This window comes from Oncorhynchus mykiss, chromosome 17, assembly GCF_013265735.2.
Source record: "Oncorhynchus mykiss isolate Arlee chromosome 17, USDA_OmykA_1.1, whole genome shotgun sequence".
Classification (NCBI taxonomy): domain Eukaryota; kingdom Metazoa; phylum Chordata; class Actinopteri; order Salmoniformes; family Salmonidae; genus Oncorhynchus; species Oncorhynchus mykiss.
This window is the reverse complement of record NC_048581.1, coordinates 31,814,950-31,830,970: the sequence shown is the minus strand read 5'-3', so window position 1 is coordinate 31,830,970 and position 16,021 is coordinate 31,814,950. Positions and strand designations below refer to the sequence as shown.

Genomic DNA, 16,021 nt, shown 5'->3' with positions numbered 1-16,021 from the left:
AGATGTGTATAAGATGTGTATCCGAATGAAATATGCTCCAAAGCGTATCAAGTTAGAAAAATATGCAGATCTAGATTTCAAATCAAAGCAACAGACCTGATGGCATATATGATATCATATGTAGATGCGTTTCAGTAATTGGACGGGTGCCTTAATGTAACGGTTGAAACAAATAGGTTTGTTTTTTTTTAACTTCATTGACTGGCTACAATGTATTTGGCCTCTAAATAGACCTACTTGGGTCCATGCTGTGGACACGGACTAGCTGATGGATTTGTATTGAGGCGTAAATACTTCACTGTATTTCCATAACCGCAGGAAGGAGTTTAAGCAAATGTAAATGGCGAAAAACTCTGTGCAAATGAACTCTATTGCGATTCAGATGCGAGCCCCAGGGACACCATTATAAGAAAAGGTCTTATGCGCAAAATTAATTAACAACACCTCAAATATATACATTCCATGTGTCTTGTCAGGCCTCAGAGTTTTTCCATTCAAATAATAAGTGCACAACCAACCCAGAAGTAGCATTTAGGATATTAATTTACTATAAAAACTGAATTTCCAATGGGGAGTTTACTGTCACGTAATTCTTGATAGCTTCCCCTGACGAGCGTAATTGTTTACAACGACCATTTACAATGACCATTTTCAATGAGCGCACAACAGTTTCTACCGCAAGTTGCACCTAAATACAAACTTCGTAGTCTTATCAAATACAAATACATCGTTTATAAAATAATATGAATAGATTACAGTAACCTCAATAGTATAAATAATTCAATCAAAATGACGAATAACAACCCAGAAGGAAGTAGCCTAAACGGACTACATAGGCCTATTAAGACAACGAAAACTTTGCATTTACCACTCACCTTGCGTTTGGGATCCTGTTTTCTTATTTGCTTTATTTGTAGTCAAACCAAGAAGATCCCGTACATCAAGAATATCCACATGGAGGAAATGTTATTGAAAGCGAGACAACCATAAGAAGCTGCGCACACAAATGGATGAGAAATACGCAAACTGTAAATTAGGAGTTTACATCAACCAACGCAGTTTTCCAATTTGAACCCCAGTTGTGTGTTTCAGAGGAAATTTCACAATTAGAAAAAAATATAATAAAAATCAAATCAATCGCATTATCTTGTGCGTCTTGCACTGTGGTAAGGTGATTGCCAATGTTGACCGATGGAGATTGATCACCTTCTGCTTACCCTGCCCTTCTATGAACGTAAAACACATGCAGAACGGCCCACCTCGTCCAATCCAAGCGCCCGTGCTCCCTTACAGGCGACAGAGGTAACCAGTCAATTGCGAGGATTGCAAGAAAACCCCTCCCCTTCAAATGCTTAAATAAATCTATACCACGTGAGAGCCCACAATTGGAAAAAGTTATACTTAATAAAAAAAAAAAGCATTACATTGAATGCTCTACTTAGGTGTAGGCCTACGTTGTTCTTCATTTCATGTGCATCTAGTAGATTGAGCGTTTGCATAAAAACAAAATATGTAGGCTACCGTAAAAGGTCAATTTAAGCAGGTCTCAATGTTTATTTCGCTCATGAAAAGTACTAACTCTTGAGAGAATCTTTAAACACATGAAAAAATGCCAACTAAGAAAATAAATTAGATTACCTAAAACAAAATGTAATGCCTTAAAACCGAATATAGCTTTAGTGTAACCTATGTGATTGATTAAAATAACAAGAAAACTGCTTGCCCTCGGTAGTAATGCATTTTTTAACCCTGTGTGGGTCTTCAGAGAAAATCACCTTTCAACGTTGTCATTTTGCCTGTAATTGTTTGTGAACAACACCATCGTTTATACACATTTGAGATTTTTTTTTCCATAGCAGCGGAATACTTTCCAAACGTGGTAAATAGGCTCTGATTTAACCGTGTAATATATTTTCATGAATATTAATGAATGACATAATCCTCACTTGGATTTCCATTTCAGAATAATAGTGCAGTTCATCCAAACGAGGCTCTCCTCTCAAATAAAGTTTTATATGAATTAAACTGGAGGTGGAATCGACGATCTATCTATATCCTATAACCTAAAATTAAAACATAAAAAACATTTTTCAATAGATAAATGTGCATAAAGAATGGAAAATACAAATTATATTTATATTCGGGATTAATTGTTGAGACCGTCCATGAGGCGTCTGTCTCCACTGCTACCGCCTCGGCTGGTGCTTTGTCGAGCTCATATTAAAATAAACTCTAATTGTAGCCGGAGCTGCAATAATCAATCACGAGCAAATAATCAAAAGACTGTCAAGAACATTAGTTAACTAAATGTGATATCAAACGAAGGCATTTTAACATCCTCTTTGGATCTTTAGAATGGCCTAATCGAAACAACGACGTAACAGCGCTAAAATAATAGCCGTTAATGGTTGGAGGCAAATCATGAGCGTTTCGAATGACAACAGGTTTGCACTTTACACTTTACATTTATTCACACAAATTATGGGTGCCATTTTATATGGTAGGCTTTGGCTATGAACGAAATAAGGCTAATATTAATAATTCAAGGTAAATTCCAATAGGCAAGTCAATTCAGTTTTTTTTCAGGGCCAAACAGGCCCAATGCATTACGATGGCCAGGAAAAAATATAAAATGCGATATTTATTGGCTAATCTTACACGTTTGCTCCAACTATTGTATGACTCAAGCGCCCAATATATAGGCCTAGACCTGTCAAAGCCAATGTGATCGATCACACACAAGTATCAAAGATATCAAATAGCAAAATCCCATTGTGAACAGAGTATTGGACTTAATCCCAAATTGCAGTAGAATTTTCTTAATGCTAAGCCAGTAAAACCAGGGATCAGGGCAACTCAAGGGGTGGGGGTGTAAGGTTTGTCTCTTTAGCTGGCAGGATTGGAGAAGGTCGCGTATGTTGTCGGTGCTTATTAAAACGATGATGCATAAAATCCCCCAAGTTGTCAGAAAGCATGGGCACGCGGAGTCGGTATTCTCTCCCTCTGCTTTTTGTAAGAAAAACCTGTGGCTGTGGAACTGGCTTTGCAAAATCCACCCATGATCAACACCTGCATGCGCGGTAATAGCAACAGATCTCAAAGCTTGCACATCTGCAATACATAGGGGGGCAATCCGTTCTCCCAGAAAGATACCTATGGCTTGTATGCTACAGCTATAGCACTACGCAAGGAGACCAGCACCTAAGTATGAAGTTTTTAAACTCAAAAATACTTTATCTATGGGTTTATAGTCGGTGTCAAGGATTGAGTGGCTGTTTTCTTTTCTTTTTTGGATACACGCGTAAAAGTGAAGCATTACGCAATGGTGGAAATACAGAGGTAAGGTTACCTTAATGCGGAACTCTGGTTGGAGACAGTCATCAAATGATCATGGTTTGTCATGCACAATTTTATCGTGCACATGGAATTTGAGTTTTGAGGCTCAATGTTGTATTTGAAAGATTTCCATAACAGCAGGTTTAACTGCACATTGCGAAATAATGGTGAACATTGTTTTCAATAAATAACATAGTCCTATCTATGCCATTAATAACGAAATGGCCTATAGGAAAGTTTTAAATAGGCAATATTTTTTCAAAAGTATTTCAAACATTCTTTCACCGAGGTGTAGCCTATAGGCTACTACTGTAAAAACGTTCAATTGAGATATTTCCACGACATTAGTCAATGGAGTATAGGTCTACTACAATGAAAACTCCCATGCAGATTAAATGACTATATTATTGATGTACGTGGAGCCGTGCCATTTCTTTGACGGAGCTGAAACTGAATGAGATCCGACCACAGAAGTCAAAACGTCTATTCGAATAACAATATGCACATGATAATACGTATTAGTAAGACTGGTGCTATGCATTCCGTTCCATCCACACATTATTATAGATGAACTTGTGTTGTGAAATAGTAACCCATATGAATAATCTTCTGATTAAAACCATAAAATTCGAATCGTGAAATTCAAAATCTCGGCTCTATTTACAGAATTAGTGGAAATAAGTCCAGAACATGTAAACACTTAAAACATTTGATGCAAAACATCATAGGGAAAATTAATCAATGTTGGAATCCTAATCATTCAGAATGCATAAAACATTCCCATATCAGTTTAGCTTCAAATGCATAGAAAAATCAAACTAAACTGTATGATTTTTAAGATATAAAAATGATGAATGCATTGTTATTAGCCTAGACTGCTCCTCTAAATTGTAGGCCTATACCATAGGTGAAAGGGGGTCATTAACTCCCATACCTATTACTATTGCAATAACATGCCAAATTATTAAACCACATGAAATGAACAAAACTAAATCTTGTTTACAGTAAAGTCCATATCTATGGCAAATGCACTATAAAATCATTATCGAAGGTGCTCAGGAGACTTGAAAACATATTTGTGATGCATTTTTTTGTTAGTTTTAGTCTCTTTTCATCAACTGACTTTTTTGACTAATATATCATTGTTGCATCCTTTCCATTAACCATCTTACATGATTTATTATCAATCACAAGAAACAGACCTATTAGGCTATGCAATAGCGCCACAAGTGCTTAGAGATCACATGACCAACAGGGTGAGTGAGTGCGATGTGTTGTGAGACTCTGCTGCTTGATACTGTGCGGTAATGTAAACACGTGGGATAGGGATGTACTGTACTGTTTCATACAGAGCTAGTTTCCCAGTCTGAAATATCACCTGGTGTTCTCCTCACAATGGAGGCACGAGCATCATGTAGTCCTAGGCACGCCAGCCTTCAACAGGGCACTGGGAGGTCAGATGGGTTGACAGGTAGCTAGCCTACTCACTGTCCCTGCAAATAACTGCTAGCCTACAACCAAAGGTAACCGTAGCCTAGCATATGCATTCCAAAATGGTGATCATTTTGCTTCAAACTGACAAGTAAAGGAATGACCCCATGAAAATAATTGATGAGATGTAGAGGTTTGAAAGGTAGTTGACCTACAGTTTTCCCATACAGTAGGTGGTTGATTTTTAAAAAAAAAGAAAGGTTCTCCTGTAATGTAATCTGAATAACACAGCCAGAAGGATAGCAATTTTGAGGACCATGCACTTATCACGCAAGGCCTGTCTTCTGTCCTGGCACTCAGTTTCTCTTTGTCCCACACTGGCACTTAATGGGGGAGTCAAGGGTAGTCACTTAGCCAGGGTGCCCAGCACGTTCTGCATTCAACAACACTGTATCATTACCTAGTCTAACCTAAAGGAGAATGACCAAAACTCAACAGTCTGGCACTCAGCTGCCATAGACCAAAACACGAGACAGAGGCTCCATGCACCTAATCTTTTTTAAGAGATAGACCAATTTGATATTTGTGAGTGAAGTGAACAATTTCTTAATTTTCTTTCTGCGCACAAATGGACAAGTGGGCATGACGTCCCTGACATGAGACACAGAACTTACATTTAAACGTAAGTCTTGAAGACACCATTACCAAAGTTGGTGTTGGTGAAACCGTTAGTGCTTTAATAAAGAATCTGACAAGACCCAAGTATTGAGAGTGCAACGTGTCATACCTTTTTTTAACATCTCTTAAAATGAACTTCATATATCGAACATCAAAACATTATGCAATTTATCATCTTAAAAAATTGACGTTCACTTTATTTTCATAGGCCCTCTTTGTGGTATTGGCATGGCGTCAATTTCCGAATTGACTGTCAAGTGAGTGCAAATATTAGGCTACATTGTAACTTACATTTTTTGACAGCTCACATGACTAAACAGGAACGAGAAAGGAAGTTATAATGTGTCATGAACATAGCAGTGAAAAACAGTCATACATGTACAATGAGAGAGGCAGAAAAGGAAGAGTGAAAGAGAGAGGGGGGGGGGCAGAGGGAGAGAGAGCAAAGAGAGATAGCAGAGATACAGAGAGAGAGAGAGAGCAGAACTAGAGAGAGGTAGAGAGCAGAGAGAGGTAGAGAGCAGAGAGAGGTAGAGAACAGAGAGACGGAGAGAGCAGAGGGGAGCATGTAGCTGTCTGTCACAGGATCGGGCCTTCCCGCCCCTCTCATTAGGAAGGTAAACAATGAGGAGAAATGATGAGAGACATGGCAGAACAAATGAGGAGCAGGAGGGAGAAATCAGACACCGGCTTAAAGATCCCACAGCCCACAGTCACCCAACCAACCCAAACCACCATACATACACCCCCATCGCAATCCCCCAAAAACAGAGTGAGTGAGGGGGTGAGGGGGAGGGACCCTGAGCAAAGAGTAGGGCAACTTTCAATCCTTTTAGGATTAGTCTCTCTCTCTCTTCCCCCCTCCCTCCCTCCCTCTCTTTCTCTCCCTCACTCTGTTCCTCCTCTCTTTCACTCTACTGCCCCCGGGCAATCACGTTAAAACTTGCATGGCCAGTGCTCATTCAGATATCCCTAACAATGCGCACCAGTGGTAACCATGTGAGCGTTGGCAAGCCACACAAGAATGCACAGGTTCAGTTCCCCGTGACCCTCCCTATGCACAGAAAAAAAGAGGAGGAAAATATACTGAAGGCAACACTGCATTTCTCAGCAGCTTGAGGGAAGAGAGACTTGGGTTGCTTATTTACCAAACCAAAAATGACTAATTTTAAGCCAATCATAATGGTTTTTGGAATCAAACTTGTAATTCAGTGCTTTTACTTTTTGCCGGAGATAGCTTAAATAATTTGGGAAGCAAGATAATCAACTTATGACGCCACACTGGCAAGGGTGGAGTTTCCCATGGTAACAAATTACCTGTAGAATTCTATTATCCCTTACCAGCCCAATCTAGTTATATTGTTTTCTGGTCATTCAAATGCCATTAGGATGGCCTACTTTTTAGATGAGGTGGATTTTCCTCATCGATGTACAATGAGTTGTTGAAAAAGGATTCACTTTCAACCACAGGGTTACCTGGTTAACAAAGGGAGGGAGGGAGGGAGGGAGGGAGGGCAGTTGTTACATTAACATTTGACATTTGTGAGGGTGAAAGTGCCTTCACATTAGGCAAAGCAGAGATGAGCTATGCAACACAAGATTATTTCCAAATATTGAAAATAGCTACAAAAGTGCAATTGGAGCACAGGAGCAAATCACAACTTCCTACAACATATACTAACACTATTTTTTCTCTACCCAGAGTGCAGCAGGAGGGAAGGGAATTGCCATCCAGCCTTATCTCCAGTTCCAGTCAACTAGAGGCCCTGAAAGAGTTTGCACCATCATCAGAGCTGGCCATTTGATAGGATTCTGGCACTGCACCTAATCAATCTATGGCATAGAGCTGCCAGAAGACCTGTAACAAAGCTCAAAGAGGCCTCACAAATGGCCTAGTGCACAGGATAATCCCCTGCACAGGATTACATATTGATTTTGAATGTATAAAAAAATACAATTTATCATACAAAACCTGAGACGCAGTACAAAAGTAGGCAGTAGTCTGTGCATGAATCCCCCTTTAAGAGCAGGAGCGTCAACTTTCAAATACAGAGACCCCGAGCATGAACCAAAACCTTTAAAAAATGGCGAGCGAAATCAAAGGCCAGGGGTGAGGTGTGGTAGCAGCGCCTTGTTGCAGGGAATCACTACAACTCCACCTTGCATTTCAAATTAAATAAAATACGATTTTACTTGTCAGAAGGGCAGAATACAACAGGTGTAGTAGACCTTACAGTGAAATGCTTACTTACAAGCCGTTAACCAATAATGCAGTTTTAAGAAAATACCCCCCACCCCCCCCCCCAAAAAAGTAAACGATAAGAATACAAATGATTAAAGAGCAGCAGTAAATAATAATAGCGCGGCTATATACAGGGGGTCCCGGTACAGAGTCAATGCGCGGGGGCACAGGTGTCGAGGTAATTGAGGTAATATGTACATGTAGGTAGAATTATAAAAGTGACTGTGCATAGATAATAACAGAGAGTAGCAGCAGCATATAAGAGGGGGGTGGCATTGCAAAAAGTCCGGGTAGCCATTTGATTAGCTGTTCAGGAGTCTTATGGATTGGGGGAAGAAGCTGTTTAGAAGCTTCTTGGACCTAGACTTGGCTCTCCGGGACCGCTTGCCGTGCGGTAGCAGAGAGAACAGTCTATGACTAGGGTGGCTGGAGTCTTTGACAATTTTTAGGGCCTTCCTCTGACACTGCCTGGTATAGAGGTCTTGGATGGCAGAAAGCTTGGCCCCAGTGATGTACTGGGCCGTACGCACTACTCTCTAGCGACTTGTGGTCGGAGGTTGAGCAGTTGCCATCCAAGGCAGTGATGCAACCCGTCAGGATGCTCTCAATGGTGCAGCTGTAGGTTTTGCCGTGCCCTCTTCACGGCTGTCTTGGTGTGCCTGGACCATGTTAGTTTGTTGGTGATGTGGACGCCAAGGAACTTGAAGCTCTCAATCTGCTCTACTACAGCTCCGTCGATGAGAATGGGGGCATGCTAGGTCCTCCTTTTCCTGTAGTCCACAATAATCTCCTTTGTCTTGATCACGTTGAGGGAGGGGTTGTTGTCCTTGCACCACACGGTCAGGTCTCTGACCTCCCTATAGGCTGTCTCACTGTTGTGTCATCAGCAAACGTAATGATGGTGTTGGAGTTGTGCCTGGCCGTGCAGTCATGAGTAAACAGGGAGTACAGGAAAGGACTGAGCACGCACCCCTGAGGGGCCCCCGTGTTGAGGATCAGCGTGGCGGATGTGTTGTTACCTAACCTTACCACCTGGGGGCGGCCCGTCAGAAAGTCCAGGATCCAGTTGCAGAGGGAGGTGTTTAATCCCAGGTCCTGATGAGCTTTGAGGGAACTATGGTGTTGAACGCTGAGCTGTAGTCAATGAATAGCATTCTCACATAGGTGTTCCTTTTGTCCAGGTGGGAAAGGGCAGAGAGGAGTGCAATAGAGATAGCATCATCTGTGGATCTGTTGGTGCAGTATGCAAATTGGAGTGGGTCTTGGGTTTCTGGGATAATTGTGTTGATGTGAGTCATGACCAGCCTTTCAAAGCATTTCATGGCTACAGACATGAGTGCTACGGGTCGGTAGTCATTCAAGCAGGTTACCTTAGTGTTCTTGGGCACAAGAACTATGGTAGTCTGCTTGAAACATGTTGGTATTAAAGACCCAGACAGGGGGAGGTTGAAAATGTCAGTGAAGACACTTGCCAGTTGGTCAGCGCATGGTCGAAGTACACGTCCTGGTAATCCGTCTGGCTCAGAAGCCTTGTGAATGTTGACCTGTTTAAAGGTCTTACTCACATCGGCTGCGGATCACACAGTCGTCCGGAACAGCTGATGCTGTCATGCATGTTTCAGTGTTACTTGCCTCAGAGCGAGCATAGAAGTGATTTAGCTCATCTGGAAGGCTTGTGTCACTGGGCAGCTCTCGGCTGTGCTTCCCTTTGTCGTCTGTATTAGTTTGCAAGCCCTGCCACATCCGACGAGCGTCAGAGCCGGAGTAGTACGATTCGATCTTAGTCCTATATTGATGCTTTGCCTGTTTGATTGTTCGTCGGAGGGCATAGCGGGATTTCTTGTAAGCTTCCGGGTTAGAGTCCCGCTCCTTGAAAGCGGCAGCTCTACCCTTTAGCTCAGTGTGAATGTTACCTGTAATCCATGGCTTCTAGTTTGGGTATGTATGTACTGTACGTACATCAGTGACTGATATGGTGTGTACTCCTCAATGCCATCGGAATAATTCCGGAACATATTCCAGTCTCTGTTAGCAAAACAGTCCTGTAGTTTAGCATCTGCTTCATCTGACCACTTTTTTATAGACCGAGTCACTGGTGCTTCCTTCTTTCATTTCTGTTTGTAAGCGGGAATCAGGAGGATAGAGTTATGGTCAGATTTGCCAAATGGAGGGCGAGGGAGAGCTTTGTACGCGTCTCTTTGTGTGGAGTAAAGGTGGTCTAGAATTTTTTTCTCTCGTTGCACATTTAACATACTGATAGAAATGAGGTCAAACTGATTTAAGTTTCCCTTAATTAAAGTTCCCGGCCACTAGGAGCACCGCCTCTGGATGAGCGTTTTCCTGTTTGCTTATGGCGGATTACAGCTCATTGAGTGCGGTTTTAGCGCCAGCATCGATCTGTGGTGGTATGTAGATAGCTACAAAAAATACAGATGAAAACTCTCTTGGTAAATAGAGGGGTCTACAGCTTATCGTGAAAAAAACCTTGAGACTTCCGAAGATATCGTGCACCAGTTATTGTTTACAAATATGCATAGGACCCCGCCCCGTGTCTTACCAGAGGCTGCTGTTCTGTCCTGCCGATAGAGTGTATAACCCGCCAGTTGTATGTTCTTAATGTCGCCGTTCAGCCACGACTATGTGAAACATAAGATATTACAGTTTTTCATGTCCTGTTGGTAGGATATACGTGCTTTCAAGTTAGTCACATTTATTTTCCAGCGACTGAATGTTAGCTAGCAGGATGGAAGGCAAGGGCAGATTAGCCACTCGTCCTCACAAGGCACCCTGATCTCCTTCCGCAAAACCTCAGTTTCCTTTCCAGTGAATCACGGGGGATCTGGGCCTGTTAGGGTGTCTGTAGTAGTATATCCCTCCCATCTGACTCATTGAAGAAGAACTCTTCATCCAATTTGAGGTGAATAATCCCAGTTCTGATGTCCAGAAGCTCTTTTCGATCATAAGAGATGGTAGCAGCAACATTATGTACAAAACAAGTTCAGAACGACACGAAAAAAGAAAAAAAAATAGCATGGTTGGTTAAGAGCCGATAAAACGGCACCCCTCCCCTCCGGAGCCATTTTGAGGTCAATATGGTGGTTACACATATTACTCAAATGAAAACTTGCATACTTGCTACGTCTCAGCCGCTACATCTGGAGGTAGTGTACGACCCTCGACAGACAGTTGCCTCCCTTGAAGCAGGGCAGTGTAAAACAGTATTGTCTTGTTGAGCATACAGTAGGAATGGTATTAGCAGAGCAATGTTTTTGAAACGGCTGAAATGTGCAGACATTTTCATAATATTTTAGACTTGTTTTGAGTTTTTACCTGAAACTGTTGCAGTAGCTGCCGGCTGCACTGAGCCACATAAAACTATGGAAGCTCATCCTCACCACCAAAAACATGTCAAATGTACAAATACGATTCGTTTTTTCCCTTAATTTGTAACATTGAGGGATGATTTTAGAGGTAGCACCACAGGTCCCAGAGTAGTTGAGGGTGTGGGGGGGAATTGTTTTTCTGGGGCTCAGAGTTTATCCAAATCTGGTAGTAGGCTAACCTAACCCCCTAGTTGTAGTTATGACATTGTAATAAATCAGCAGAAAAAATACAAATGTTTATGGACTTTATATGAGCTATGGTGGGACCAGATAGCTCTTCTAAACATATGGTTAAAAGAAATTCCATGGCCATAGGGAGGATGAAAACATTAAAACCCTTCCCACAGACAAAGAGAACAACTGCAATTGGCCAAAAACAAATAAAAAACAAACAGGGCTGAGTTTGCTGTATGCAAGGTTGCATGGTATAGGCCTTTGCATCTGTAATTAAAAAGATACTCATTATGTCATCACTATTATGTTGATTGATAAATTCCAGTCAATCATTTTGGATTAAAAAGGCCAAGGTAGCCTAGCCACCGGAAGTGTGAATATACGAATATAATGAAAACCAAATTTGATCACATTCACATTTTATCAGAACACAAATAAATGGGCCTATTTGAGGCTCTAAGTACATAGCTTAAGCTATTAAAAACATGACGCTATGCTCCCCTTGGCCCAGATAGGATCAGAGCGCACAGGCTTCTCTTAGCTACCTGCAGCTGTGGTTGTTATCAGTAGGCTACAGTTGATCAGACTGAAGCACAGACTAATTGTGCACGTTGACAAATCATAAGGGAAATTGTATTACATTTTTTGGGTGGCGGTTATGGGCTTCCATATAAAACAGCTTGTTGGGTGAAATTCACATACACCCACGTTTTCAGTCGCAATTTGCTTTCAACACATGTAATGATTTGCATGATATTGATAAAAATGAAGTCTGGTCTTTTATAACGGTGTAAGGTAGGCCTACTGTACTTTTATATTTGTATTTGATGGTTCATCGTAAATTCTTGTTTGGCTAACGTAACGTGATGAAGACATGCTGTTATAGCAATTCTGTGCCTTGGTCTTGAAGCTAAAATGCAATGAGTGTAGCCTACAGACGTAGAAAATAACCCTTTAATTGTTTGCACATACATGCTAGTGAATTGTTGCATTATTCCATAGTGTAATGTTTTAGAAGAAAAGTTTATGTCATTTTTGAATAGTTTGTGCTTACTGGCTAGTGGCTACGGTGATGTTTACGATCAATTTGAGCTGCGGACCAAGAATGTCGCTTTGCCAGCCTAAGGTAAGGATGTAATGTGACTCAGACTCTCCTTCATATATCGTAGTGAGAATAGTAGCCTAAGTAGTATGTTAATGACTTTATTTGACAAACTTTCGACACCTCAGTGTTTGTTTGCTGTCACCTTGCGGAGTCAGTCTCACCTTCGCCTCCCTTCGACTACGCTAACGTTTGTCAGGCTGACAGCTAGCCATCAGTCCGAACAGGGGGGTCTCACACACACACACACACACACACACACACACAATGACAGGAGCAGCACTGAGTAGCCAAGAAAAGCTATTCAGAGGATAGATAGATCTAGAACCTTAGGTCCTTGATAGGAGCGCAGAACAAAATACAGCTGTTCCACCTTCCATCAATAATCCTCACTTAATAATCAGGAGATTAACTGATATCAGGTGTGCAGATGACTGTCGGCGGAATAATAAACAAGCACGCCGAAAGACGGCAGAAAGAGAAAAGAAACACACAAGAGAGAGCGCAGAGTCCCTTAAACCAAGCCCCCCCCCCCCCCCAAACTAATTACAATTGATTTCTTATGGATCGGGTACCTTATCAGGTGCGAGAGGGAATTACCATGGCGAGCCAAAGGGTTGTGGTGGGTCGCCGTCGAATGGCAAAATCAATCTGCGTTGAGTGACTGACTGTACCCGTCTCCCTATTGCAGGGAGGGAATGCAAAATGTACACAGGCGACGTTGATTCAACGTAACAGGGATATAACACAAATCGCAGATGTTATAAAAAGATGGAGAAAAGCCTAAGCTACTTTCTTACAAATAGATAAATATGTAGTCTAAGAGCTACACATTATCAACAAAGACTGGAGTCTAACCCAGAAGCTTTTGTTGTAATTATCATTAACTAAATTTACCACTGTATGATGACATGATACAAATTCAGCAATAATGATATTACAGGCACAGCATTCTTTAAGAAATCCCCCAGAAACATTGACTCTCCACCTCAGTGTTGAAACTGGCTTCAGTTCAGCATCTCCACTACAAGCTCTTTTCTCCCTGGGCAACATGGGAAAAGTTCATCAATATGTTAATTACTTAATCTTTAAACACTTAAAGAAACCATTAATAAACATTGATTTGAACACTTGCCACCAGTGACTCGCATTAATCCACTGCAAATAGCTGATACACAAACTGCAATGGAGGGCAATTTGGGTAGGGATTACCAATAGTAATAGATGAGAGGAGAAATTGATCACACTTTCTCTTAACAGGGAAGAGAACACAGCTAGTTTAACCACTTTGCATGATGACTCTGCCTTTTTTTGTTGTGGAACTGGAATGCACTTTGATTGATTTTGTAACTGCTTTTCTATACCAAGGGGAAAATATCAGAAAATATTCATGTCTCCTGACTTATTCCACATTTTGTTGTGTTAGAGTCTGAATTCAAAATTGATTGAATATTTTTTTTCCTCACCCATCTACACACAATAACCTAGAATGACAAAGTGAAAACATGTTTTAGATTTTATTGAAAATTGATTGAAAATGAAATATAGAAATATCTCATTTACATAAGTATTCACACCCCTGAGTCAATACTTTGTAGATGCACATTTGGCGGCGATTACAGCTTTGAGTCGTCTGTATCAGCTTTGCACATCTGAATTTGGGGATTTTCTCCCATGCTTCCTTACAGATTTTCTCAAGCTCTGTTACGTTAGATGGGGGAGTGGCGGTGAACAGCAATCTTCAAGTTTTTCCATAGATTTTTCAATGGGATTCAAGTCTGGGCTTTAGCTGGGCCACTCAACGACTTTCACATTCTTGTTCTGAAGTCATTCCAGTGTTGCTTTGGATGTATGCTTGGGGTCATTGTCCTGTTGGAAAGTAAATATTTGACCCAGTCTAAGGTCATTTGCACTTTGAAGCAGGTTCACATCAAAGATTTGCCTGTATTTGGCCCCATTCATTGTTCCCTCTATCCCTACCAGTCTCCCAGTCCCGGCTGCTGAAAAGCATCCCCATAGCATGATGCTGCCACCACTATACTTCACGGTAGGGATGGTGTTAAATGGCCGATGTGCCTTGTTTTCTCCAGACATAGCTCTTTGCATTCTGGCCAAAGAGTTACATTTTTGTCTCATCAGACCACAGACTCTTTTGCGTTATGATCTCTTTCACATGCCTTTTTGCAAACTCCATGCATGCCGTCATGTTATTTTTTCTCAGGAGTGGCTTCTGTCTGGCCACTATCCCATAATGCCCAGATTGGTCAAGTGCTGTAGAGATGGTTGTCCTTCTGGCAGCTTTTTCCATCTCAGCCAAAGAACTCTGTAGTTATGTCAGAGTGGTCATTGGGTTCTTGATCACCTCTCTGATCAAGATCCTTGCCCTGTTGCTCAGTTTGGTTGGATGGCTAGCTTTAGGATGAGTCTGGGTAATTCCGTATTTTTTCAATTTCCCAATGGTGAAGACCACCAGGTTCTTGGAAAATTGGGCAACAATCATAGTTGATAATTACAATATACAGTGCCTTCAGAAAGTATTCATACCTATTGAAGTATTCCACATGTTGTTGTGTTACAGCCTGAATTCAAAATGGATTCAATAATTTTTTTTCTTACCCATTTACCCCATACCCCATATTGACAAAGTGAAAACATGTTTTTAGAAATGTTAGCAAATTTATTGAAAATTAAATACAGAAATATAACTCTCGAGTCAATACTTTGTAGAAGCACCTTTGGCAGCGATTACAGCTTTGAGTCTTTCTGGGTAAGCCTCTAAGAGCTTTTCACACGTGGATTGCGCAACATTTTCTCATTATTCTTTTAAATATTCTAATTGGTTCTCGATCAATGCTAGACAAGGTCTTAAGTCAAAACTGTAACTCGGCCACTCGGTAACATTCACGGTCTTGCTAAGCAACTCCAGTGTAGATTTGGCCTTGTGTTTTAGGTTATTGTCCTGCTGAAAGGTGAATTAATCTCCCAGTGTCTGGTGGAAAGCAGACTGAACCAGGATTTTCTCTAGGATTTGCCTGTGCTTAGCTCCATTCTGTTTTTTTTATCCTGAAATACTCCCCAGTTTTTAATGATTACAATCATACCCATAACATGAAGCAGCCACCACTATGATTTAAAATATGGAGAGTGGTACTCAGTAATGTGTTGTATTGTATTTGCCCCAAACATAATACTTTATATTCAGGACAAAAAGTGAAATTTCTTTGCCAAATTTTTTACAGTATTTCTTTTGTGCCTTGTTACAAACAGGATGCATGTTTTGGAATATTTGTATTGTGTACACGCTTCCTTCTTTTCACTCTGTCAATTAGGTTAGCATTGTGGAGTAACTATAATGTTGTTGATCCATCATTAGTTTTCTCCTAGCACAGCCATTAATGTCTGTAACTGTTTAAACGTCACATTGGCCTCATGGTGAAGTCCCTGAGCGGTTTCCTTCCTTTCTGGCAACTGAGTTAGGAAGGGTGCCTGTATCTTTGTAGTGACTGGGTGTATTGATACAGCATCCAAACTTTATAACAAAGGTGTTGCCATAACAAAGCAGTTGAATACTTATTGACTCAAAACATTTTAGCTTTTTATTTTGATTCATTTGTACACATTTCTAAAAACATAATTCCACTGACATTATAGGGGAATTGTGTTTAGGACAGTGAC

At 41.0% G+C, this 16,021-nt stretch overlaps 1 protein-coding gene across 3 annotated transcripts in view; it reads right to left on the bottom strand.

Moving 5' to 3' along the window:
- Window positions 1–16,021, bottom strand: part of LOC110493725 (homeobox protein OTX1 B) — a 44,001-nt gene that overhangs the window by 5,485 nt on the left and 22,495 nt on the right. The window contains exons 1-2 of one of the 3 annotated variants that reach the window (XM_036949726.1): window positions 1,207–1,300; window positions 876–994 (exon numbers count right to left, since the gene is read on the bottom strand). The gene's annotated coding sequence lies outside the window, so the exon portion shown is untranslated. The other 2 variants (XM_021568145.2, XM_021568146.2) reach the window with 2 other exon arrangements.